This window comes from Ailuropoda melanoleuca, chromosome 15, assembly GCF_002007445.2.
Source record: "Ailuropoda melanoleuca isolate Jingjing chromosome 15, ASM200744v2, whole genome shotgun sequence".
Lineage (NCBI taxonomy): Eukaryota > Metazoa > Chordata > Mammalia > Carnivora > Ursidae > Ailuropoda > Ailuropoda melanoleuca.
Genome location: NC_048232.1, coordinates 29,082,242 through 29,108,438, shown reverse-complemented (window position 1 = coordinate 29,108,438; position 26,197 = coordinate 29,082,242). Strand labels below are relative to the sequence as shown.

Below are 26,197 nucleotides of genomic sequence, written 5' to 3'. Positions count from 1 at the left end.
CCTCACCTCCCACACGCTCCGCAGCCACGTCCATGACTCCCCGCGATCTCTTCTCACCAGGGTTCTATCGATGACCTCCTTACTGCTAAATGCAACAGATATGTGTTCGTCCTTATCTTCAGCTCTCTGTGGTGTTTACCAGTGTTGACCATCCCTCCTTTTTAAAGCACAATATTCCCTTTAGATAGACCATCTTCTCTTAATTTGTTTCCCACCTCCTCTACACCCCTACACCCCATTTCAGTCGTATCTGGAGGTTCCTCTTCTCTTGCCCATCCCTTCCACATCAGCATTCCTCAGCTTACCCTGCCTTAGGCTCCCATCTACTCGCTAGATTACACCAAGAAGCTGTGAGGTCTGTCTCAGGCACAGTTGCAACCACAGAACCTTGAACATCCTGTTTAAGGAAGGCCCTGAGAGAGGCAAAGAGGACTATGGGTCCATGTGGGCAAGGGGAGATGCTCAATTCAGCCCTGACTAGTGCATTGAAGACAGCTGGCACTCTGGGAGTTGGTTAACAAATGAGCCCAACAGGGAGAATTACAACCTGGAGAGCTGAAGGTAGAGGGGCCTTGGCCCAGCTTGGACGATAATGGGACCATGGACCTACAAGGGATCTGTGCCACCAGGACTTCACTGCAAAATGCACCAGCATCCCACCAGTCATCCTGCAGAGGATAAGCTTTCGATGGCAACTCTGTGTCACAGTGAGAGTGAAAGGCAATCTGTCCAAGGCTCCCACAATTCAGGCTCAGGGGAGAACATTTCAAGAGGAAGAGGCTTCCTACTGATATAGTATGTGGTGATTTAAGTCATTCATTGGAAAACACAAAAGAGAGGAGACCATATGTGTACTTTAGGTAGATGCACAGTTCAGAGAAGGCACCAAAGCTGGGATCCCTGATGTTACATTTATGTCTTACTGGTATTTTCTCTGAACCTAGAAGCTTCAGTAGAAGAGGCAGCAGATAGAATATGTGCTCTCAGTCACAGTCCTGAAAATGAGTAGCAAATTTATTCTTTGCTTATATTTCTCATGGAAGTATTCTGCCAAATATGTGCTCCCCCAAGAGCCCTAGAGGGAGCCGACACTTTGACATGCTCAGTAAATAATGAGCAAACTCCTTACAGAATGTCTTGTCGTACGATGGCTTGCGACATGATACTTGCTATGATTGGATGGAAACAACTTGCCAAAAGACCAGAGGTATTCGATCCTGCTTCTATGTAGCTCCTTGCATCTATTTTACTACTGAGCCTAGCTCAGATTGGAGCTGAAAGTGAAAGCAGTATGGTTCCTCCGAGAACATGATGGAACTTGGAAGCACCCAAGAGTTGTGGTATCCCAACAGTGATATATTCCTCAGGTATAACATCCCCTTTTCTCTTTGTCTCAGGGGAGACACATTTACTCCAAAAAGCCTTCCAATTTTACCTAAAAAGCAGCCCCTAGGATCTGTCACCATCCTCAGAACCTCAACAAAATTGGCAACTCTTCCATATCCTTCCTTCTTTTTTTCAAACTGTCCCTTTTCAACTAAATAATTCTGATCTCTGACTGTGGAGGAGCTGCAGTCCCTCACCACCAAAGCCTGGGTCCTGACTCAACTGGACACTCAGGTCCTCACTGCCCCCTTAGCTACACTAAATGCCATCCACTGGTCAGTTTTCTCCAGGAAGTAATGTCTTGCTGTGCCAACTTCTTGTTAATGTGTGTTACCCTAAAGCACTTTTATTTTTTAAAACAATTTTCATAAACACATTTATTTTAAGCTTTGAAATATGGATCAGTGACCTGAAAATGGGAGCTAAATAGGTAGAGAAAGGAGGAGCTATTTGGAAGCTGGAGAAGCCCTGGTACTCTTCAAGGTGCATTGGAATACTACAAAGATGGCTGCCTCTTTCTTCCATTGGTAAACCCCCAAGGTAATCAAAATTATATTAGCTCATAAATCAAGATAATGAGGCCTCATTAGAATTTGTTGAACAATGAACTCAGCCAGCCATCTGTGTCCTGAATTATTCTCAGTGAAAATATGCCCTTATCTTAATTTATTGTCCACACACCACCTACCCCCCCACACACATATACATATGCATACTAAAATAAAAGTAAACACTCCCAGCCACTCCCACCTGCTGACCCTGTTCCTAGTTTCCCTCTGAGAAAAGACAGGGGATAAACAGAAATCACTTAAGATGAGAGAAATATCCCTCACAGTAAATGTGTACTTTGAAATACAAATTATTTACCAGAGAAATATTATTTTTAACTAAAAGAGGCTGCTATTTTTAATTGAGCTGCTTGTGTTTTTGCCACCAGCAAAAATGGAGCTTCCAAAGCAGAAGAGATTAATTATAAGAAATACAAAGATTTTTCTTTCCCCTTATGTTACATATTTATGCTCCACCTTTTTCCAGAAAGGATTTAAAGAAAAAATTTAAAATACAGAGCCACAGAAATTAAAAGAAGGAAGAACAGAAGAAAGAAGACAAAGAGAGTAATGTAAATGGAACCAGGGATAGTGACAGCATACATTCCATAATGAACTCTTCCCTTGCAACTGTTGGCCTGCAAGGTAGATGTTATGGTCCCCAAGAGTTAATGATAAAAGGGTGATTCACAGTGTCCATGACATTAAAAACAAACCACTGCTTAGGGGAAGTACAACTTTCTCCCCAGGAAATAGGAGGGGTCCTTCTAAGTAGGACAACATTCTCGTAGCAGATTCATAATAAGTTACATGAGGCTACATTTTACAATAGCCTACTTCTGCTAGTGGGTATGGCATTACACCAAAACATTCTTTGGAAGAAGCAATTCTTTAAGGGTACATTACAGTGTAAGCTGAGCCTTCAGGTTCCAACTACCCCACTTGATACAGAGTGTAAATTTTTAAGTTTCTGAGGGAAGTGATGGGCTTAGCATACTTTGATCCACTGAGTTGCTCATAAATATTGGGCAATATTAAGTACCCCTAGCAAATATGTAGTTATCACTATACCCCCATCTTCCATTACAGATGACCTAGGAGTTTCATTGACACCTTTTTGTAAATGCACAGAAAATGGGACAGCATGGTCCTAAAGTTCTAATAAAATAGTATGAACACACACAGTTTACACACTAGGTAAAACATGTGGTCACCTCAGGCAAAATAGTCACATCAAAAGAATGTTTCATTCTGAATAAGACTGCTTTTTTGTGGGATTTCCAAAATAAATTACTTGGGAATATGACCCAAGGAACAAATTGAGATTACTTTTTGTGGGGGGAGTTATGTATAGACTAGATTAAAAAAATAGGCAGCACCCATCTCGAATATAATAGCTTTAAATTTTGAGTTATTCTTATAATATCCAACTAGTAGTTCAGTTGCTGTGGTAATTACAGCCATTCTATTTCTCCTCCTCTGTACAACTAGGAGGACTGTGCTTCCCTGTCCCCTTGCAAGGTAGGCATGGCCAGGCGACTTGAGATATGAGCAAGAACAATTGCCACTCTCGAGTGGAGAATTTAAGGGCCAGTCTATGATTCTCCACTATCCCTTTTCCCCCTTGGCAATCACTGGAATGTAGAGACAGAGTTTTCTTCAACCAGAATTCCTGCATGAGGTCCACAACCAGCCTCCTCAGGCTATCACACCAACATCAAGCGCATATTCACACACATACAGTATTTCTTACCAGGCAGTCTTGTGTATGCTGAACTCTCAGCCTGGAAGGCCTTTTCTACCCTATGCCTTCAACATCCCCATCACTCACTCCTTCCCATAAGACCCATGTCAGGTCACCTCTTCCAGAAGCCATTCCCAAACCACCATCCCATTCTGGCACAGCATTAGAAACACAGTTTTTACACTTCAGAACAACTTGCACTTTGTTCGAATGTTGCATATCAAATCAAAATGATCTGTCCTTCCCTCGCTAGGTTTTGAGCTCCCCGACACTGAGGCTAACCTATTCAGAATCTCTGTATTCTCAGGCGCCAGGTCAGTACCTAGCACATGGGATGTGCTCAGTAAATGTTGGATGAATATGACTGACTTCGTGAACGAGTGAATGAAAATGACCATGTGTTGAGGCAAAGGAGAGAAGTCCTCTCCCCCAAGGCCACACGAGGAACTCTAAAGATCCTATTTCTACTAGTTACCAGATGGTATATGATGGCCGCTCAGTAAATATTTCTGGAATGAAAACAGACTAAGGCCTTTTTATTTTTCCTTCTTACATCCACGTTTACAACCCATTTCAGAGAAGAAACTTTACCGTGGGAAATTCGTTATTTAGGCTCCCCCAGTTCTGTAGAACAATACTAATGAATTCTAGTGACAGAATCCCAGAGCTTGTTCAGTGTGGTGACCTTGGGCAAACCAATTAACCTCTCTCTTTCTTCTTCTGTTAAATAAGAAAACAGGCCCTCATATCGCTCAGTCTTTAAGTGTCTCCCTATACTGAAAAACAAGGCCAAACAAAATTTTCAATTATAGACACAGAATGGTTGGTCAAGCATTCTTTTGAAATTGAGCCAGAGAAAAAAATCCTGGAATAAAAATCCAAAGTAGAGATTAGGCATATATTGTGCCTCCAGCATACCGATAGAAATTATGTTGGTTCATTCTCATAAAACAACTAGTACACTAGCATTCTTCCTCATGCTCGTGAAGGTCATGGTTCAGGGTGTGAATGGTGTCTCTCCCTTTATATTAACGTGTTCAGATACTACACTGGCATTTCAGGCTGGTTTATGAAGGAACAGAAAAAGGTCAGGATTTCAGTTCTTAATCTTCATTATTGCACTGTTTATACAACAAACAACCATGGGCTCCCTTCTCTATGCATGTTGCTTAGTGACAAAAGCATCACCTTCTCCCCTTCCAATAAAATATATTAAAAAGGGAAGGAAAAAAAAAAAAAACCCAGCTCAAACTTTCCCAAAGTCTCAGGAAATGAGAAACCACAAACAAAACAAAACAATTTAAGATCTTTCTAAGGCTAATACGAACTTCACTTTTTCTGATAGAGCTCTTGTAGAAGAGGGTGGGGGCTGGGGGATGCTGCACATTTTTGGCTCTTCTTTGGATAAACACGTTTTACTTTTCTTCACAGTAGCTGTGCAAACAGGCTCTAGTCACTGAAGCCTGCTTGCTTGACCCCCTACAGTCACCCTGGGGAGGGTGTGTAAAGGACAATAAATGTTGAACTTTCTCTGAAGATGAAATTCTGCATTCTAAATTAGCCGAGTAGAAAAATCCAGCCAGAAGGAGTACCACAGGGTCACAGATATTCAGGACCATGAATCACGATCAGGAAACAAATGCTAAGATAGGCCCTCTCTGGAAGAATGAGCTCATTGTCACACTGGGGTGCCCTCTGTGAGAGCAAGATGGAAACTTCCCTGGCACCATCCATCCCCAGCTAGATGTTAAGAAAAATAATAATGCTACCTGGCATGGAGGGAGAACATGATGCTTATTCACAATGACAGAGGACTCAGCGAGTGGTCCACAATCTTTCTAAATCACTATTTTATAGATGAGCTAACATTTACCCTAAGCGGGCTCAAGTCTGCCACAGCAGGGCTTGGAGTCTTACCCATGGGCCATGCATACATTTAGGAGGCTAATCAGATCTCACTGCTGAAAAGCCAAGAGCAACTGGTTGAGACTTCACGTATCCCTTCTCACAGTGGTTTGGTAATGTGAAGAAATCAATTACCAGATATCTTTCCAGAAAGAATGTTCCAGGTTGGGAGACGAAGATTCAAAAAAAGGGTCAATAGTGGAGAAGAACAAGAGCAGTAAGATTAGTGAGGACAGGTTTCATTTTTGAAAGACCTTTACTGGTGTTTTAACTCCACAGAGCGAGGTACGGTGTCTGCAGTCAGAGGTGGGTAGTGCCCTGTGAGTCCCCCGCCATTTCCTGGGAAAACAGAGTGCATGGACTTGGTCAGTCATAAACACAGGTGAATCATAGTGTAGACAACTTGGCTTTCACTAGGGCCTGGAATGAATGAGGAAGGGCAACTGCCTATTTAGTTCAAAACCAAACCTCTCTCAGCACCACGAGCCCCACTGTAGACCTTATTTGGACACCAATCAGAATCTTCTTCAGCACTGCCTTTTATTCCCTTAGCTAGAATTCCCCCAAGTTGCCGCCAGCAAATAACCTCCCCTCACCAGTTTATCCTATGTGCAGAGCAAATACCATTCAATGTCGAACCGACAAATGGCAGAGCATCTTCAAAACACACACAATGTGTACATCCACAACTGACACATTGTGGTTGATGGTCCATTATACAGAATTCCACTTAGGTTTCCATGTTAAAACCTTGGGGATATTCACCAGCAAATATTTCTCTATTCCGAATCTTTCAGGCATACCCGAGTTTCCCTGATTTTGCAAGAAAAGGATTTGTTACGCTCTTCGATTCATCTGATCATTAGATAAATCCTCTCTCCTCTTTCTTTCTTACTTCAAAGTGGCCCCAATCCCCACTTTCACCCTGATCTGTTTTTAAGGCATAGACTATTAACCTAAGAGAGTCACATTTGAAATGCATCTGTAATGGATGAAAGAAGCATTCAGAAGTATAAATTTTCTAAATAAAAGTGTCAAGCTCCTAGTAAAAGAAGATGGATTTATTTTTCTTTTGTATCTCTGCAGCATAATTTGTTTCCACCATTACAAGCCTTGTGCAGAGTACCAAGATCCAGAGTTTTCTCCTAGCAGAAAACATTAGCCTAATTCCTCCACTTAAAATGATTTAACTTCCCTGCAGATGTCCTAAGCAGGCTTGGGGTATGTTTAGAGGCTCTCAGCAAATTAGCTATAGTCATGTCCTGGGATGAGTAGACCCTTTAAATGCCTACAGCAGATTATTTAAGAGAGGAAGAGGAGCAGACCAGCACTAGAATAATAATTTTGAAAACCTCTCCAAGCATCTGTAATGCAGCAAAATCTTGATGTAAAGAGTGGCTTTATTATTTCACAGACGTGGATATGCTAAAGGTCACACCGTGTCTCTAAAAACAACTGCATGCAGTGAAGGCTGGATAAAATGCACTTTGGCCATGAGGTGTATGTTAGTGCTGTCCCCCAGACTTTGTTCAAAAGGGATTCTACTATTTATTCCAATTCAGTAGTGGGCCCTGGTGCCCTGGGTCTCCATTCACATGCCAGAAGGAGTATGTGTCCTCCTGTGTTAGATTCTAAGTTGTCAATGGATGGCTATACTATGCAATCAACAAACTATTGAAGGAAGCCAAGCATACCTATAAATTAAGTTTAGTGCTATAATCAAATAAAACTTACAATGGCACTCTGGGGTACATACTTCATTATTGCATATCACAGTAATTAAGAATAAAATTGGTGAGTTTATGCAAATGAATTTAATTAGTATTACTTTTATATAGTTGTAACAGTAGGGATTAGGTTTGGCTGCCCGTGACAGAGAATCCAAAATAACAGAGGTATAAAAAATAATTAACATTTATTTCTCCTGCACATAAAAGGATTCTGGCTGGAAAATAAAGCCCCCTCCCCTCAGAAACCACATTAAAGTTTCCTGCAGGGATGAGATGGTGGCCATGAACCTTCTGGAATCAATTGGCATCCTTCAGAGAAGAATATGAACCCAGGGTAGGACCCACTGAGTAGGGTGACCAACTGTCCTGGTTTGTTGGGACCGTCCCCTTTAATCACTGGAAGTCCCCCTTCCTGGGAACCCCCCCAGACTGGGAGTGTTTGTCAAGGATCATCCAGTGCCTCTCCACAGTGCAGGGACGGACACGAAGCTGGCAGAGGGCCTTCAGGAGAGTTGCACGAGCCCTTTGGGAAGTGTCCCCTTGATCTGTCCTGGGCCGAGCCAGGGGAGAGCTTTTGTCAACCTGGCCAGGCTCTGCATCTCATCCCGCCTTCCCGCGTCACCTTTCCCCTGTTCACAAACACTTGTTAGACACTCGTTCTAAAGTCAGATGTCGGGGTTTACTTCACACCACAGCCTGTTCCTAATGAATTTGGGGCACCAGGAGTGGCATATACCACATGTGAAGCATAATTTTATCTTCCTCTTCCTTCCCTGGGAATTCAGGTCACCATTAACTGAAGCGGAAAAGGCCATAGTGACTCTGTTGGAAAAAATAGAAGGCAAACCCCCAAATCCTCCACTACTACGGTATTTGAAGAATATTGTGGACAAATATGAAATGATCTAGAAAGATTTTCACAATGCATTGCTAAGTGAAAAAAAATGAGTTTACAGAACAATATGACCAGTATGATCCTAGTTCACGGAAATATATGTATCATATTTATTTACTTAATATAGTGACAGAAAAAAAGCTGGACAAATATGAGCCGAAATATTAGCAGTTACTACCTCTGCACAGCAGGTGTCGCGGCCAAGCAGCCGTGAGGGAGAGCAGGAGACCCCACGCGCAGCTCGTGCAAAGGCAGAGCAGAAGGGCTCAGCAGTGGATGCAGGGCAGGGAGTAAGGAAGACCGCCCGCAGAAGATTGGTGGTGGTGAGGGGGGGTGGACGGCAGTGGGACGGTTAAGAAAACACAGAGGAGGGAGGAGGAATAGGGGCAGGAGAGGGATGACCTGACCTTGAGACATGGGGAATCATAGGAGACTGCACCTTCAGGTCAAGATCCACACCAGATACTTGGGGACACGGCAGGAGAACTCAGAGGAGAGAGCGAGCTGGAAACCTGGCTTTGGAGGTCATCCACAAGGAAGTAGGTATGCAAATCCACAGCCAGAGCCAGGGAAACAAGAGAAGCAAGTCAAAGGCAGAAGATTGAGAAACATCTCCACCCGAGGGGGACGCAGGGGAAGGAAATGAGGCAGCGTGATGGACAGGGGCATGTTGAAGCCAGAGAAGCTGGAGGAGCCAGGGTAAAATAGAGAAAGGCAAGCAGGGAAGGGAAAGGAAAGTTCCAAGTGTGTCTGGGGCTGGCCTCTTGTTCCTAGGCATGACGGAGGTTACAGCTGACCTTCTCATGGCTTCTCTCTGGGTGCTTTCGAGACACCCTCCTGTATTAGGGATCTTTTACTTACAGTAAAGACAAGCCTGGAACGTTCCATCACTCTTCATCTCTTCCCCTCCAGTCTCGCAGAGGGAAGAAAGCTGAGCGTGGGGAAGAGAAGCTGATGGATCAAAGCAAGTTGGAGGAAAACTAAGTCAACTGCTCCCCTCCACCCTGCAAGTAACCGGCACAGCAGCTGGCAAAGAGAGGCAGCTGTGACCTTGAGCCAAGTTGAAAGTTGGGGCTATTACTCTGAATGAGACGTATTAATTACTGATTAGAAGACCTTTTATTACCTGACGGTGACCATAAAAGTCATGGTCATCCAGTAGCAAGAGACTAATTAGTCCCACAGAACGAAGGAGCCATAGGAGCAAAAATAAAATCGCTGAACAATTACACCCTGGAGTCACACTGAGTCAACATAATGGTTACAAAGGGACAAAGATACAGGGACCACTGCCTTTCCCATGGGTAGCGGGATGTTGTACATGTCTTGTAGTTTTATCTGGGAATTGAAGCTAAAATCCCAAGTTGAAAATAATAATACTGGAGCTGACCCCAGTGGCAGCCAGATGTTTCTCCAGGGCTCCCTGACCCAGCTACCATCACCCACCACCTGCCTCAAACAAGAAGATCCACTAGCTGGAATTGGGAATTGTTGCCTTAGATGGAGAGCACCGGAGTCTTTTCTGCCTCTTCCCTGCTTGCAGGAGAAGGAGCAGCATACATTTCTATTGCTTTGTAACAAATCACCAAAATCTTTGCGGCTCAAAACAACAGAAGCTCATAAGCTGACAGTTTGTAGGTCAGAAGCCAAGGCCCCATGCAGCTGGGTTCTCGGTTCAAGGTCTCACAGGCGGAAATCAAGGTCTTGGCTGGCGGTGATCTCACCTGATGCTGTGCGTTCAACTCCAAGGTCACCTGGTTGTGGCAGAACTTGGTTCCTCACAGCTGTAGGACTGACGTCGTGTTTTCCTTGCTGTCTGTCAGCTGAAGGTTGCTCTTGGAAGCCATCCACACTCCTCACCATGCGTTCCCCTCCACTTTCAAAGTCCAAAACAGAGCTCCCATGTCCGGTCCCTCTCCCACTTCAAGTCTCTTTTCAGGAAGAGCCCAGTCTCTCTTAAGCACTCTCCTGATTAGGTCAGACACACCCCAACAGCTTCCCTTTCTTAAAGTCCACGGTGCCATATGACATGACCTAATCATAGAAGTGAAACCCATCATAGTCACAACCTCAGAATAATGCAGGGCAGGGATCGTGGGGCTTTCTTACAATATTGCCTAGCACAGATACTCCCTCCAAAAAGCCAAGTGCTCCAAAAGCCTCATTTGTGAAGAATAAGAGCAAATGCAAGAAAAGTTACTAGGGACACTCCTCAGTTGGATGTGTAGGTCTGCCTTCACCGCCATTCCGAGAGGGACAGCAGGACGGCCAGACCAGCAGCGATGGAGAGGTTTGCACCCCACCATTTTTGCTTCACGAGGATGTGTGAGCTGCTCATGAATATTGCAGAACTCGGTCAGTTTTGAGCGGACTTCCCACTACAGCATCCTCGAGGCTGCCTTGCCCTGGGGGTGCGGGATGGTGTAGGAGCTGAGGGGTACAGTCAGAAAACATGGAGCCAGCTGGGTTTCCACATCAGGAACCTGTGTGTGGGGAGGCAGCCCGCCACCCCTTCCCGAGCTGGCCCTCTGATACCTCTGACAGGGACCGTCAACACCAGGAGAAAACTCCAGCAGCCACAGGTACATAAAAGCTTTTGCCCCTTTTCTCTATCATACCCCTCCTGCTCTCAACAGAGGTTAGAAGCAGAGGTGAAAAGCAACAAAAAAGCCAAACGCTCCCCTCCTCTCTAAAAGATCCTGGGTGCCTGGACGGCTGTCAGGGAAGTGAGTGAATGAGCCCTAAAGCTGATAATATATTATGTTTTCATCTGGATGGGACTGTTATTTGGATGCCGACAATAACTGAGAAGCCATGGGATCTACCATTAAGAGAAGGAAATGGAGATTTGACAAAGCATATTGGAAGGTTGTACGGAAAAATAATAAAACCACCTCCTGTGGGTTCCTCACCAAATTTATACCATTTAATAAACCAGTTACACATAGGAACACAGCGAGCTGTCAGCTTTCAGCAGTAGGCCCATGCGTTCCAGCTACCTGGAAGAGTGAGAAGAAATTCAGAGCGTGGCCTTATGACCACAGCCTGGACATGGATGGTAACAAACTGGAAGCCTCGTGACAGTGTGCAAGAGTGTGTACGTGTGTGTGCATGAATGTGAGAGAGTGTGTTCATGCATGAATGTGTGTGTGAGGAGACTGTGTGGTGCGGGAGTGTGAAGGAATGCACATAGGTGAGTGTGTGCATGTGTGTGTGTTCATAAGTCAGTGTGTTTGCATGTGTGAGTGTGAGGAGTGTTTGTGGTGTGTGAGGGAATGTGCATGGGTGAGTGTGTACATGTGTGGTCACTCGTGAGTATGTGAGTGTGAGGTTTGTGAATGAGTATGAGAGAATGCACATGGATGAGTGTGTGCATGTGTGAGAGAGTGTGTTCACACGAGTGTTGCGTGGTGCGTGAGGGAACACACATACATGTGTGTGTACATGTGTGCATGAGAGAGCGCTGCACGACAGTGAGCATGCGTGTGTTCGGGATGATGGCACAAAGACGAGGGTGGCTCGAGGCCAAGAGGAAAGAAATGGAGTAAGATGAAGCCGTGCGCTCCGAGCTCTAGCCGACAAAATAAAAACAGGAGGTTAAAAAACGGGAGGTGAGTAACGTAGAAAGCTTACTGCACTTGGGATCCTCCTTTAGGAGCTGGGACCTCAGTCTAGGGCGAAGACCAACATGACGAACTGTTACTGACTTTCCGAGTTGCTAACGTTATTCACGCCCAAGCCGTTTGTCTCTCAGTTCGCGTAATAATTTCCCACAGCTGTCGTGTAACGCAACTACCGCGGCACCACCGAGCCCAGTCCTCCCCGGCCGACCTGCTTCCCAGGAAGCCAGCGGGAAGACACAGCACCAGGGTCTTGCCGCCAAGCCCGCGAGAGCTTCCAGATTGGGTCGCAGCGAGCCCGGGGCCCAAGGCAACAGCACAGACACGCTGCCACCTCCATCCACCGGCTTCCCCGTATCTTTCCTTTCTTGCAAATAGCACCTCTTCCTCTTTGACTTCTGAAGAAATCTCTCCCTTCCCTATTTCCCTGGCTCTTTAAGAAAAGGAAAAAAAGCAAAGCCTAAAAACTAAAAATATTCATTTTAGGCACAACTCACACAAATAGTTGTGCAATGGCTTTTGATTCTTTCTATAAAGAGCACGGCTTCTATTTCCATCATCTTCTGTCTCCCTGAGAGCGTTTTGCCATGATTTCTTGTTCCCTGTTTTCCCCACTGGATGACTTAAACACCATTCCTGAGAGGCAGCTGTTTCCAGAATATTGCGCAGTTTACTGAGTTCACAAGAATTGTGACCGAAGACAGCACCGACCTTTACACAGACTCAAAGGCACTGCCATTCCAGTTCGCTCACGGGAGGAAGCATTTTCTCTGGGCGTGTCCCTTCACCCAGGAACAGGAGCCATCAAAGTGTCACGGACTTCAAGCGGGAAGGGTTCTTCGCCACCGTATATGCTAACCCTTTCATTTTACACATGAACAGAGAAGCTAGGTTATTCGCTAACTAGTCCCCCCATAGCAGAGCTGGAGTTAGCTCTTAGCAAGCCTGCTGGCCAGTCTCAAGCTGTCACCCCTGCCCTCTGCAGCCTCCTAGATGTTGGTCGTCTGGATACCGGAGCACAGCACAGGGTGCCAGAGTGGCTCCGTCGGTTAAGCGTCTGCCTTCAGCTCAGCTCATGAGGTCCTGGGATTGAGCCCAGGGCGGGGCTCCCTGCTCAGTGGGGAGTGGGCTCCCCCTTGCCCCACCCCCCCACTTGAGTTCCTTCTCTCACTCTGCGCTCTCTCTCTCTCTCTCAAATAAAATCTTTAAAAAAAAAAAGAGAGAGAGAAAGAAATACAGCACATTTGCCTAAATGTTAGCCCTGTGAAATTTCCTTATTCTTAAACAAATGGTTCCTAGATTTTCTCTCTCTGTTCTGTAATTAGAGCTCTGACTTCTTAGACTCCAGCTGGGTGCCAAGGACGGGGCAGTCTGTGCACATTAACACAGTGAGAGCTATTATTTTCCTCCAAGCTATGAAATTTAGGGGATTCATGAACAGCATAGATCAGGACGTTGATAAAACAAACCCACCGCAGAGACCATCTTCCCCCTCAGTATAACCATGGAAACTAGGCTAGTCAATATTTGCAGTTCACTAAAGAAATCAAGGGCTTACAGAAATATTCCCCACTACTGAATTAAGTGGCTGGCAAATGAATCCGGTGTAGGAGTAGACATGCATGGGCTGGATGTGTGTGTTAAAATTAAGTTAGAATGAAGTTGGGGTGTCTGACAGGTGATGGAAAGAGAAACGGCCTTCCAGGAAGGAGCTGGAAGAGCCTAGGCACAGAGATAACAAAGGCCACATGTCCAGTCACCCTATCCACCCTGCCTGCCACGGAGAAGACAAGCCGCAAACTATGCAGTTTGCAAAAGGGTTGTGCTGCTCACCATAACTCGAAAGGCCCAGTTCTAGCCTCCCTACCTGCTCTTGCTACCTTTTCTCTCTGTTACTTTGGCAAAATAGCTCAAGATGGCCCCTGAAGGAAAACCTTAATGCTAATTTCTCAGGAATTGAGGTGGTTTCTCTAGAATCATGTGGGTGAGTTTGATGAGTCTTGCGAAAATTGCTACTGCATCATCACGCCCCAGATTTGCCCTTACCTTCCAAATGAGGAGGAAGAAGCATCCGGAGAGATCCAGGCCACCCCCAGGGGAGCCAGGGAGGGAGGGGAGCGCAGAGAGAGCCCCGCTCAGTCAAGTGCACCATCATTTGGTATTTAAAGAAAACAAAACAAAACACCAAAGACTAGGGAACATCGACAGGGGCAAATGACATCAAACTGAAGCAGAGAGACCCCCCTCCAGCAAGTGTTTAAGTGAGTCTGAGAAATCAAGGTATTCTAATTAAACACATAGTTTGAAAGAAGTGTACTTGGCAGAGAATTACTGAGGTAGGAAATTAATAAAGTTCACTCCTAGTGTAAATGAGCCTTCTGAATTCTAAAACCCAAACCAATGTCTTCGGTGGTGTTCTAAATTCCAGGGAATCATATTCAAGAGTAGAGACAGAGGCCTCTCCCTGCAGAGGACAGTGGGGTCAGATGCTGCTTTTATTTACAATTTTGATATTTTGTTCATCTTGGGTTGTTCTAGTATTTTTTTTTACTTTTAAAAATATATCATTATAATATTTATCTTGACTGCTGAGCTATTTTGTGCCCCCTAAATTTAGCACTCTCTGAGGGTCTCACTCTTCCCTCTAGTCTGGTCAGAAGCCTAATACATACTCATGCAGGGAAAGTCAGCATGTCTTAGGGGTTGAGTTGTTTCCCCCATAGAGGTGTTGAAGTCCTAATCCCTAGTACCCCAGAATGTGACCTGATTTGGAAATAGGGTTGTTACAGATGTAATTAGTTGAGATGAGATCACACTGGAATAGAGTGGCCCCCTAATCCAGTATGACTGGTGTCTTTAAAAAAAATGGGGAGATTTGGGGGCGCCAGGTGGTGCAGTCGGTTAAGCATCTGACTCTTGGTTTTGGCTCAGGTTGTGATCTCAGAGTTGTGGGATCAAGCCCCACATCTGGCTTCACACTTGGATTCTCTGTCCCTCTCCCTCTGCCCCCCTACTCATGCTCTCTCTCTCTCTCTAAAATAAACAAATAAACACTTTTAAAAAGGGGGCATGGAATTGCACACAGACACACACATGCAGAGAATGCCACGTGAACATGAAGGCAGAGTCAGGCAGTTCCTCTACACTGAAGATTGCCAGCAAAGCACCAGACGGTAGGAGAGAGGCATGGAACGGATTCTCCCCTATAGTCCTAGGAAGGAACCAACCCAGCCAACACCTTGATCTTGGACTTCTGGTCTCCAGAACTGTGAGATGATACATTCCGGTTGTTTACAACACCCAATTTGGGGAGGCTGGTTACGGCGGCTCTAGCAAACCACTGCACCATCCTTGGTCTTGGGGAGAGAAAGCACCCCCATATCAGTTGTTCATAAGTGTCCTATTTCCACCCTGTAGCCAGGGAAGACCCGATCAGCTCTCAGCTCAGAGATGTAAATATCAAGCCAAATCCAGAGGCTAAGTGGGTGGGAATAGGAGGTAAAAGCGGTTTATGGTAGGGAGGACGTGGCAGAGCTGGAATCAGGGCTGAGATCACTGTCAGACACAGCAACCCTATGAAATGCCATAGCCAGGGAGGTCAGAGGAAGGTAACCTTCTGTGTGTCTGTGGTCAAAGAGAGGGGAGCCGTGGAGCAGGGTAGGTACATTCCATGGTCCCTTCAGAGGACAACTACTTTCTCTTGGCAGAGCCTTTATCCATCTGGGAAGCACACCCTTGATCCCTGCCTCTGGCCCCGTGACTATCAAAGCTCCTACTGTGCGCTCAGCTCATTGCCAGGGGCTGTATCAGAAAGTGTGTCAGTGTCAGAAGGAGGGAAGTCCTATCAGAACATACGGAAAAGGGGACACAAACAGTGCAACTTCCTTGACCTTGTCTTAAGGTTGGTTTTCTTGAAGAATTTGTGATTGACTTTTGAAAGGGAAGAAATAGCAAGGGAAGGAGGAAAGAAGGAAATGGAAGGAGAAAGGGAGGGAAAGAAGCGCAGCAAGGAGAAGGTCAGTCTTTTACCCCCAGCATCGCATTGACTTGGTCTGCAGGGGAGCTGATCCCTGGCCACGAGTTAGAGCCTTCCCCACCTTCTTACTTGTGCTAACCTGAGGGGGAGACTGGTCTCATTGTGAAAGCCTGATGCTTGAGGGCCAGGCCAGCTATGCAAACACGGCTTTTCGCCTCTCTCACATTTTCTGCGTTCTGACTGCTGGTGGGATAGGAGGGAAAGGATAATTCTCTGCCATGGGACAGGCACCCTGACCATCTCCTGCCTGTGTCCCGGGAGCCTGGCTGACTCAAACTATTGTCCTCGCATAAGCTGAGAGACCTAGGCTGGTCAGCTCTTGTCATTGCTACTGTACAAGAATGAGATCAGGCATCGTATGTAAAGTCAATCCACTAGAGTCATTTATTTTACCAGCAAAAAAGAATCTTTCTCACCGTTTTAAAGTTTCCCATTAACTGCTTAAAATGTGTTGACTGGTTACGATTTTATCTTTGCGGCACAGATTGGTCTCTTACCCTCTTACTTCCTTTCCTAGGTCACTAGTGTGAGTACCTGGGAGCCTCCGCCTCGTATTGCATAAGCAGACTCCTGCCTGTTATTTGTCTTGGAGGGAAAGGCAAGAGATAGAATACGCAAAAATTTGTGGAGGAAAACTAAAAGGCTAGAGTTTGGCATCTTACATAATTTTTATGTAATCTTAATCTTTTTAAAAACATGTTGAGATAAGTCTTATTCTGTTTTATAAATAGCTCGGAGACATTTATAGTGCCTCACCCACCAAGGTAGGAAAGGGCAGAACTGGGAGCGGTGACTAAGATTCAGGTCTCTCTTACTGGACTCTTCCCACCACACTGTCTATCCTAGCTCACCAGTGAGCAGCTAATGTACAAATCATATGCAAAAAAGAGATGTGTGGGTTTCTCTTAGTGATCAGCCCAAGGCCTTCCGGTTGGTTCTTTCCAAATCCAGCCCAAGGCCCACTTTTTCCAAAAAAACTAAACCCCTTGCCCTCAATTCTTGCAGGAAACACTGTAAACTTTGATGGCTATTTCACTTTGAAACTCTTGGGTGGTTGTTTTTGCACTGATATGGCCAGTCTCCCCAAATGACGGGAAACTTCTATGGCAGAGCCCGCCTTTGTCCCTTACCAGCCCCTCAACACCGAGGACTACAGCTCACATAGAGAACCCTGCCCTCAGTGACTGTTGCTCTCCCCGCCGCAGGCTGTGGCCGGGCCACAGCTCTGTGATTCTAACAAGCCCTGGCAGCAGGAGAGATGCAGTGGGCGGGGGTGGGGGATTTAATCTTTTTACATCTCTGGGTTCTCGCTATTACTGCACGTCTACCTTCTGGGCAGAATACTCACGTGACCAACCCAAAGGGCTCACCTACTAGAAGAATCAGATTGGACTGAATTGTTTGTAGCACCACATGCTTCTCTATTTATTTTTTTAATAATAATATTTTTATTATATTATGTTAGTCACCATACGCTACATCCCTGGTTTTTGACGTAAAGTTCGATGCTTCATTAGTTGCGTATAACACCCAGTGCACCATGCAATACGTGCCCTCCTCACTACCCATCACCAGCCTATCCCATTCCCCCACCCCCCTCCCCTCTGAAGCCCTCAGTTTGTTTCTCAGAGTCATGCTTCTTTAAAGCAGAACCCCAGAGGGAACTCAACCACCCTCGTCTTTGTTCTGTTGCTGGCAGAGGTCTGCTTTGTCTTCCTTTCTGATGGGTTCACATTTCACTCCTAATGTGTGCCCACTATGGAATTTTTTGTTCATAGCTGGACTTTCTGTTGGTCTGATTTAATTCCTTCTCAGATTCTCAAAGTACACATTGTCAAGAGCTAAACGGTGTCCTACAGTAATCCAATACCGTGCAAAAACCTCCCCTAACTATTCTTCTAGTGATGTCACCTCTCCCCGGGTGACAGTTCTGCCCCCTGTACCATCTGTCTCACTCCGGTACTTTCCAGTGACGGGAGGGACCGCTGGGTCTGCTTCCTTCTCCAACATCAAGACTTGTTTGCTTAGACTTCTGCAAGTAAAGAGCTACGAGAAACTAGCTTCTGAAGTCACTATTAGCTTTCGCATCACTAGGATTTCTAACCCCAAATAACTTGTCAGTGGGAAATAATTCAAAAACTTCAGAGAAACTCCCTGGGTTAGGACTTCTCTTCTTCCTTCTGAGACTGAGGACCCTCCAGGATAGGATCTGAACCTTATTCATCTTTAAACCCCTAGCGACTAGCTGACATTTACTAAGTGATCAAGAAAACTTTGTGATCTAGAATGATGTTCATCACCTGCCGCATCAAAGAAACACAGCTGTCCCGAGCGGGAGCCCACTGCAGGGTCTAGCTCCTGGGGACGGCAGCTTTGAAAGTCAGACACTCTCACCCCATCCACCTCCACTCCAAGAAGCACCTGCCTGCTGCCCTTTATCACGGTAAGAACACGAGCTGCATGTGTTAAGACTGAGATGCTGGGAGGCAGTCAAATGCCTCCAAATTCATTAAGGTGGATTAAATAACCCAAATAGAAGATTCTGAGTATTCTGTTATTTTAGCTTTATATTGAAATGTTCAGTGACTACCTGCTCCTTGGCGTGCCATGAATCATGCAGTGAATAAGTGATTTAAGGTGACTACTAGATTATGCCCAGGAGGGCCTGTCAATATGGCTTGCTATCAACTGCCACTTTATATCAAGGCTAATGGAATGAAATGCCATATGAAATTCTGGTTTGGAGAAAAATAAAATAGTGGTTGTCCATTGATTAAATTTACCTGAAAGTCTGACATCGTCATCGACCAAATGTTGTATTTCTGAATGAGTCATGTGCTTTTAAGAGGCTGCCAGTAAACTGCTGCTTGCATTTTAGACTGATCACTGCTCATGTTTGTGCCTTAGATTAACCCCTGTGTTCCTCGTGTGGACTGAGCACCCAAACCCCACGCTTGCCCAGGCAGGACCGTGGGCCTGGAGCAACCCTGTCTGTCCCCTGCCCAAGATCCAGACCTGGAGGGCTCCAACTGCAGACCGGAAAGAGCCTCGGGGATAAACAGGTCCAAAGCTTTGATTTCGCAGATGAAGAAGACTTTCCATGCTCACTTCCTCTTGCCTCTGTCACACATGACCACAGACTTAGTGACTTAAAAACAATACGGTCTTATTATCTTACAGCTCGGGAGGTCAGAAGTCTACAATAAGGACATAGTGCGGGGCTCCTTTTAGAAGTTCCAGGGGGGATCTCCTTTCCTTTCCCTTCCCAGCTTCCAGAGGCCACCCGCATCCTTTGGCTCTCATCTGCCCCCTTCATCACTAAAGCCAATAGCGCTGCAGCTTCTGGAGCCCTGACCTTCCTGCCCCACTCTTGTCAAGACCTTTGTGATGCTCTGGGGCCCAGACAGATCATCCAGGACCATCTCTCCATCTCTTAGCTTAGTCACGTCTGCAAAATTCCTTTTGCCATAGAAGTGAACATATCCTCGGGTCCCAGGGATTCGATTATAGACATTTGGGCAGGAGTGGTATGCAGCCTATTGTGCTGCAAAACAAAACAAAACAAAACAACAAAAATGGAGATGTGGCAAACAAACCACTGAAAATATTTCATTTCTGTGGAAAGCATTGCTGTCCATTGACCTCATTTTGTTCCCCTTTGGCAAGTGTGGCCGTGAGAACACTGAACATGGGCACGAGGCTCGTGCAGGGTCCGGCTGACCTGCTCTGCTGCTCCCTGCTCTGGAAGCTCAGACCAAACTATTCACCAGTTGTCCATGTTGCTTCAGCATCAGGACCTCAGTGCACGTGGCAGGAAATGAGGAAGGAGAGACAGTGTGAGTGAACCTGAACTATCATGCCGAGGAATCACAGGTAAAAATGTGAATTCCATGAGAGCAAGGCTCTCCTTTGCTCTGTTTCCCCCTGAATCCTTGGTACCAAAATAATCTAACATGATGAATATTTCATGAACGAAAGCATGAATGTTGTTTCACGAACCCCTACTATGAAGGCCATTACGAACATCATTTATACATCTCTTTCTTGCCAACTAGATTAGAAGCTCCTTGGGCAAGGGGGCCAAATCTTCTATTTCACGTGCTCACACCTAACACCCAACAGGTGTTGCAACTACCAGGTAAGAGCCTACTAGCTGCCTGCTTACCTGCACTTACTAGTCAAGCTACTAATCGATTTTAAATGTAATGTTCTCTGTGTTCAAGATAAATGCAAATTTGAAAGAAATCGTTTATGGAGTAGCATATTTATAAGCTTTCTCACACGGGTCTCTTTAGGAAATCTTTTTAGCAGCAATCTAAATATAAAATGAAACAGATTCAGGAGATCTTAAAACACCATCTACTACAGCAGACATCAGTGCCTTGCCCATGGCACCTGTGTCCACTCCTGCATGTGCCCACGCTACAGCCCTTAAATGCAATCTCCCCCCACTATATGCTAAAGGCTTTCTCTGGCCACCAGCTCGCAGGCAATGCAGACATACCAGGGAGTTAATTCTTCCCAGAGCATCCCTCCGCCGATGGCTGATGGGAATTAGGATAAATACCTAAGCCCCTCACCTCTGGAATGAGATAACCCCAAGGTCCATTCTATATAAGTCTTCCAGCATTCCACAGTAGCATGGAAACTTCGTTGCCTATCGCGGTGATCTGCTCAAAAACACATGCTTGTTGGCTTCCTTCCCTTCCCTGTCTCGCTTCCCCACCCCCCTACCAGCGTTTTCTAGAATCACCTCCCAAGTAAAACTACCTGCATCAAATCTTTGTCTCAGGGTCTGCTACTGAGGCCACAAAGCATTCATACCCATAGCCACCGGAGGTGGGAAGAGGCAAGGCTTCCCTAGAGCCTCTGGCAGGAACCCAGCCCTGCTGCCTCTTTGATTTAAGCTCAGTGAAGCAGATGTTGAGCTTCTAGCCTCCAGAACTGTGAGAGAATACATTTCTGTTGTTTAAAGCCACCAAATTGTGGTAATTTGTTACAGCAGCCCCAGGAAACTAATATACTTTTACACCGAATAAGTCATTCCTTGAGCAAAACAGAAGCGTCTTGAGAAGTGCTTACCTCTTTTAGACCTCTAGGATTTAATTTCTCTGTTTTGAAATGGAAACGTACGCATTCAGAAGTAGTTCTTTGACGCAGATAACATTACTCCCATGTATAATATCCTCCAGTGGTTTGCATCCATCTTAGAGTAAAATCTGATCTCCTCACTGGGCTGCAAAGTGCCACGTGGCTCCTGGCATGCGCCTGCTCTCCAGCTGCATGGGCCTTCTTTCAGGTTCTCGAATGAGCCTTAGGGCTGCTATCCCAGCTCTGTCTGCAGCCTGGAAACCCCTTTTCTTTGACAACTGCATGGTTAACCCCTCTTCTGCGTTCTGACCTCAGCTTACACACCAGCCCTCAGAGAAGCCTTCCTGGGTTCACCATCTGAAGCCACGATCAGATGACCCTTCCCTAATTCTCTGCCTAGCACAGGTCAGTGTCCTAGGTTCACCTGTGTGATTACTAGTTGTTTCGTGTTTTCCCGCCTAGATTGTAAGTGCCAAGGCAGGAATCTTGTCTATAATTCACTGTGCTATCCCTAATATGAGAATAGGCTCTGGCATACAGTCAGGATTCAATAAATATTTGTGAGTGCGTGAATAAAAGAATAAATGAGTGCTGGCGGAGATGCGATTTAGAGGTTTTAATTATTTCCTCTTTAATACAGGTTACAAACCCAGATGCCGGCATTGCGGGCTGCTCAGTAAGAGAATGCATGGCTGGTCGGCAAGGCACAGACCCCGACAATTCATTCTGCCATGAGGAATGTGGGCCCCAAGTGTGGCCAGCTTTTCTGATTTTTTATTTAAAGATACACCCCAAAATCCAGGTTTTCGTATGAGGGCACCAGTTCGTAAATATTGCCTCAAATTGCTTTAAATACTGTTTGAGTCCACAGAATATGTCTGCCAGGCAAATTCAGCCCAAGATTCTCACATTGCTGCCCCCTCTTCATCTTCAGTCTTCCTTAGTTTCCAGGGCAGTAGGAGGTGGGTAAGAGAAGTATTTGAACTGCTAGCTTATCAGAGCTTACAAAGGGAAGAAGAGAAGTGTAGTTTCAGAAATACACATACACAGAAACACACAGCCTAGTGAGACTATCCCATTGGCCCCATCCAGGAAGAAAGAAAGAAAGAAAGAAAGAAAGAAAGAAAGAAAGAAAGAAAGAAAGAAAGAGAGAAAGAAAGAAAGAGGTGTTTGTTGCTAAATGAAGCAGGGACCAAGGACAATTGTAGCTACTAGAACTCTACTTAAGTCTTCAACCTGCAAATCCAGTGACCACCCCCCCTTATCCACAGGGGATACCTTTCAAGAACCCCAGTGGTTGCCTGAAACTGCATATAGTACTGAAACCCATATGTACTGTGTGTTCCTGCACATGCATACCTATGATGAAGTTTAATTTATAAATTAGGCACAGTAAGAAATTAACAACAATAATAATAAAGTAATTAAAACAATATTATGCTAAGTGAAATAAGTCAGAAAGAGAAAAACCATATGATGTCACTTATTCAGAATGTAAAAAAATAAAAAACAAAATAAATGAACAAACAAAAAGCAGAAGCAGATCCATAATTACAGAGAACAAACTGATGGTTGCCAGAGTGGAAGGGGGTGGGGGAAAGTGCAAAAGGGTACAGAGGACTGGGAGGCCCAGACTTCCAGCTATGGAATGAATAAGTCATGGGGACGAAAGCTACAGCATAAGGAATACAGTCAATGGTACTGTAATAGTGTTGTATGGTGGCCGACGGCAGCTACACTGTGGTTGGCATGGTGCAATGCATAGACTTCTCTGGAACCACTACGTTGGACACCTAAAACGAATGTAACGTTGTGTATCAACTATACTTCAAGTTAAAAAAAACTATACTAACAGTTATGAGAAGGTGGTCTCTCTCTCAAAAGATCTTACAGTACGGTACTCACCCTTCTCCTTGTAATGATGTGAGATGGTAAAATGCCTCTGTAACGTGGTGAAGTGAGGTGAGAGGCACAGACACTGTGACACGACCTTGGGCTACTATTGACTTCCTGATGATTCTGCTTCCACATCACCAGTGACCATGAGTAACTGAAACTGTGAATCAGGGGGAACTACCGTATCAAGTAAGAATCTCTGCTTAGAACGCGTTGCAGTTCACTGTCTTCATTATGAATGTGCACATGCTGGTTTACTGTCTGTGGATGTAGTTTATTCCAACACGTGCTCTTCACTTCCTGGGATTTCTGATAATAAAGTGTTACTGACCCACCCCTCTTGGTGTCTGGTGCACTCTCAGAGTTTCAGGCCTGGTATGTGGTTGCTACTGTCACGTGTAGACTTTAAGGGATGGAAATTTAGATTGGATGAAATCTCACACCTCAGTACAGAATGGGGAAAAGACCCAGGTTGGGGCCTCAACTCTTCCAGGGACAAGTCAGTGACACTTCCTTGGCCTCAGTTTCCAAAGCCGTAGAATAAGGAAGCTGGTTATGAAAGAGCTTGAAGGTCCCTCCCTGATGTGACAGTCTCTGCCTCACAAGGGATGCCACCTGTTGCTTCTGGTGTCGCTTATGGGCTTCTGTGATGCCTACAGCATCTGCCGGAGTGGAAGCAGTGGAGAGTGAGTGCAAAGATCCAGGGAAGGACATCGTAGAGTCTGCGTCCGCCACATCCTCAGTTGACCAGATTAGGCTTCTGGAGAGCAATTCCTATAGGAACTGCCTGTCAGCTACGCCCACCTGTTTGTACCACAGCCTCAGAGCCACGGCTGTCTCCTGGAAGGAAAAGAAAATCGTTCTGAACAATGCTGGGAAGGATGCTGAGGAGGATTATTTGTGATCACAGACAAACTCAGAAATATATTTGCTTCTTAATCCTTTGGATAAATGATTCATAGAATGCATGCATTTTAAGGAATTGAATGCTTTTTGTTGTTTTCCCGGAACTCTCCATTTCTGAACAGTCTCTAGAGGCTAGTAATAAATATACGCAGCCATAGAGTGAAGTGATCATGAGAATGCCCTGATGTGTCTGTTACATTGGCTTTAAAAAAATTCATTAATAAATAAACATTTCCATAAATATGCCAGATAAAACAAAGGTAATGAGATTCACTTTTAACAAGTCAATACAAAGAATAACAAATGATGACTTTTTAGGGGGCTTTCCTGTAAATTTCCTGAAAGCCTCATAAATCTCTTCCTTCACCTACTTTTATCCATGACTATTTTCTCCTGATTAAAAATTTACCCTCCTAACAATTAAAAATCCACAGTCAATTACACAGAGTTACAGAAAAATGACAAGAATGTGGAAAACAGCAAAGAATCATGGGAGTGAGTCTTCTGATTCTTCAAGCTCTCTTAACTTCTCAAATAATCCAAGGCTGAGACCCTATGTCTTTCCTTGGAACAATTGGTGGGGAGGGGGGCTGGGCAGCAGGGATGAAGTGTGATTTGGGGAAAGTTAGAAATGCTGCAATGACTTCCCCATCAGCACTATCTTCCGCATCTGTAATTCCCCCAGTGTCTGGCACATCATAAGAACTCAAAGGGATGAATTACTTAAGTCTTAACTGGCCAAGGTACAGGGTCACACTTGTTTTGTCCAACAAAGGATGTGAAAAGGACCAAGATGGAGAAGGGGATCCCACTAGGCTTCCACAGCTTAACGAACAAACCCCCTAAGCTTATAGCAGCCATGGAAAAAAGAACAGATTTAGAATTTTTCAGACCTGGTTGACTCTAACTCCATGTTTACAAACCAGCTCTGTGACCTTGAACAAGACATTAAATATCCCTGAGTCTATATTTTATTCTCATCCAGCAGGTAGTTATAATAATAGCTGAATCACATGATGGTTGAGCAGTATAATAAAACATCATATGTAAATTTCTTAGCCCAGCACTGAACATAGTAGACGCTCAATACATGTTTAGGTTTTCCTCTCAACTCATCCCTGCACAACAACCCCTTGGCTTTTATCTTAATTCTGATTCCTCAAGTAAACCAAGGAGGAAAAAAAAAAAAGATGTTTAGCAACCTACATGGGATTTCTTTTTCTCCTATTAATTACATTGCATAGTAGTTTACCAATTAAAGTTTGTATTATTACTTGGTTTGGGAACTTGATGGTTAGAATCTAGAAGAAGGAAATATTCTAAGATACAAAGAGTTTCTATCAATATTATGAAGAGTTTGGAGATGTGCATTCACCTTTTTTTAAATATTTATTTATTTATTTGAGAGAGAGGAGAGAGAGAGAGAGAGAGAGAGAAGAAGGAGGGGCAGAGGGAGAGAGAGAATCTTAAGCAGACTTCCTGCTGGGTGCAGAGCCCTACATGGGGCTCAACCTCATGACCCTGAGATCATGACCAGAGCCAAAATCAAGAGTCTGACACTCAGCCGACTGAGCCACCCAGGTGCCCCATGCATTCATCTTTTTAAGACAGACCTTTGTTTTGGGAAAATCTTTACGTGGCCCTTTAACTGTGTGGATCTGAAAGAAGGTACTCTATTACTGTTCCTGGTGCTTCAAGGTGATCATTGACCTGAATGCAGTGTTCAACCATGAGAGACGATTTGTTTGAAGTATTCAATCATAGGTAGAATTAACTAAGCCACAGCCATTTAAGAATTTCTTGCCTTTTTTGTGGGGTTTGAGGGAAGGGTACTGGGAATGTTTCTTAGACCTGTGTAACTTTAGAAGGTGTTGTGCACATTGCTGCTTGTACTCTGGAGATTGTGAAAAATCTAGACTGGAAAACTAGCAGAAGATAGAAAGGATCTGTGCTTCCCAACAAAATATTTTTCTTATCAGAACAGAATCCATGGAAAGTACCCAGCCTGAGCTTGGCACAGTCCAACTTGGACCCGAGTATCGACTCTCATAAATGATATTATTAATGAATAAATAACCTAGAATATACTCTTATCAAACCTTTTCACATCCTGAGCATAGGTGTGGGATCTCTCTGAGGGAAGTGGATATTTCTCTTGTTAATTACAAAATGAAAAAGAAGTGAGTTCTGGGACAGGAACCAAGGACTTGGGAGTGGTACTTAGACTGAGCCAGCGGCAAAATGTTTTTTTGCTCTCTGTGCCTCATAATAGCCTGGCATCAACTGTCTTACCAGTAACGCTTTAAAGAAGGTCTCTTCAGGAGTCACGGCAGAGCCCACACAGGTGCAGGTCATGAAGAATCATGTGCCCAGAGCAACAGCCAAGAACAATCGAGGTAGTGGTACAGTGGCTCTGAGAGAAGATGCTGCCTGAGAGCAG

At 44.9% G+C, this 26,197-nt stretch overlaps 1 long non-coding RNA gene across 6 annotated transcripts in view; it reads right to left on the bottom strand.

Moving 5' to 3' along the window:
- Positions 1–9,165: 9,165 nt before the first annotated feature.
- Positions 9,166–26,197, bottom strand: part of LOC117796313 — a 61,180-nt gene continuing 44,148 nt past the window's right edge. For all 6 annotated transcript variants that reach the window (XR_004620702.1, XR_004620697.1, XR_004620698.1 and 3 more), the window contains 2 exons: positions 22,861–23,691; positions 9,166–10,242 (listed from right to left, as the gene is read on the bottom strand). This is a non-coding gene — a long non-coding RNA (uncharacterized LOC117796313). The remainder of the gene's footprint in view (positions 10,243–22,860; positions 23,692–26,197) is intronic.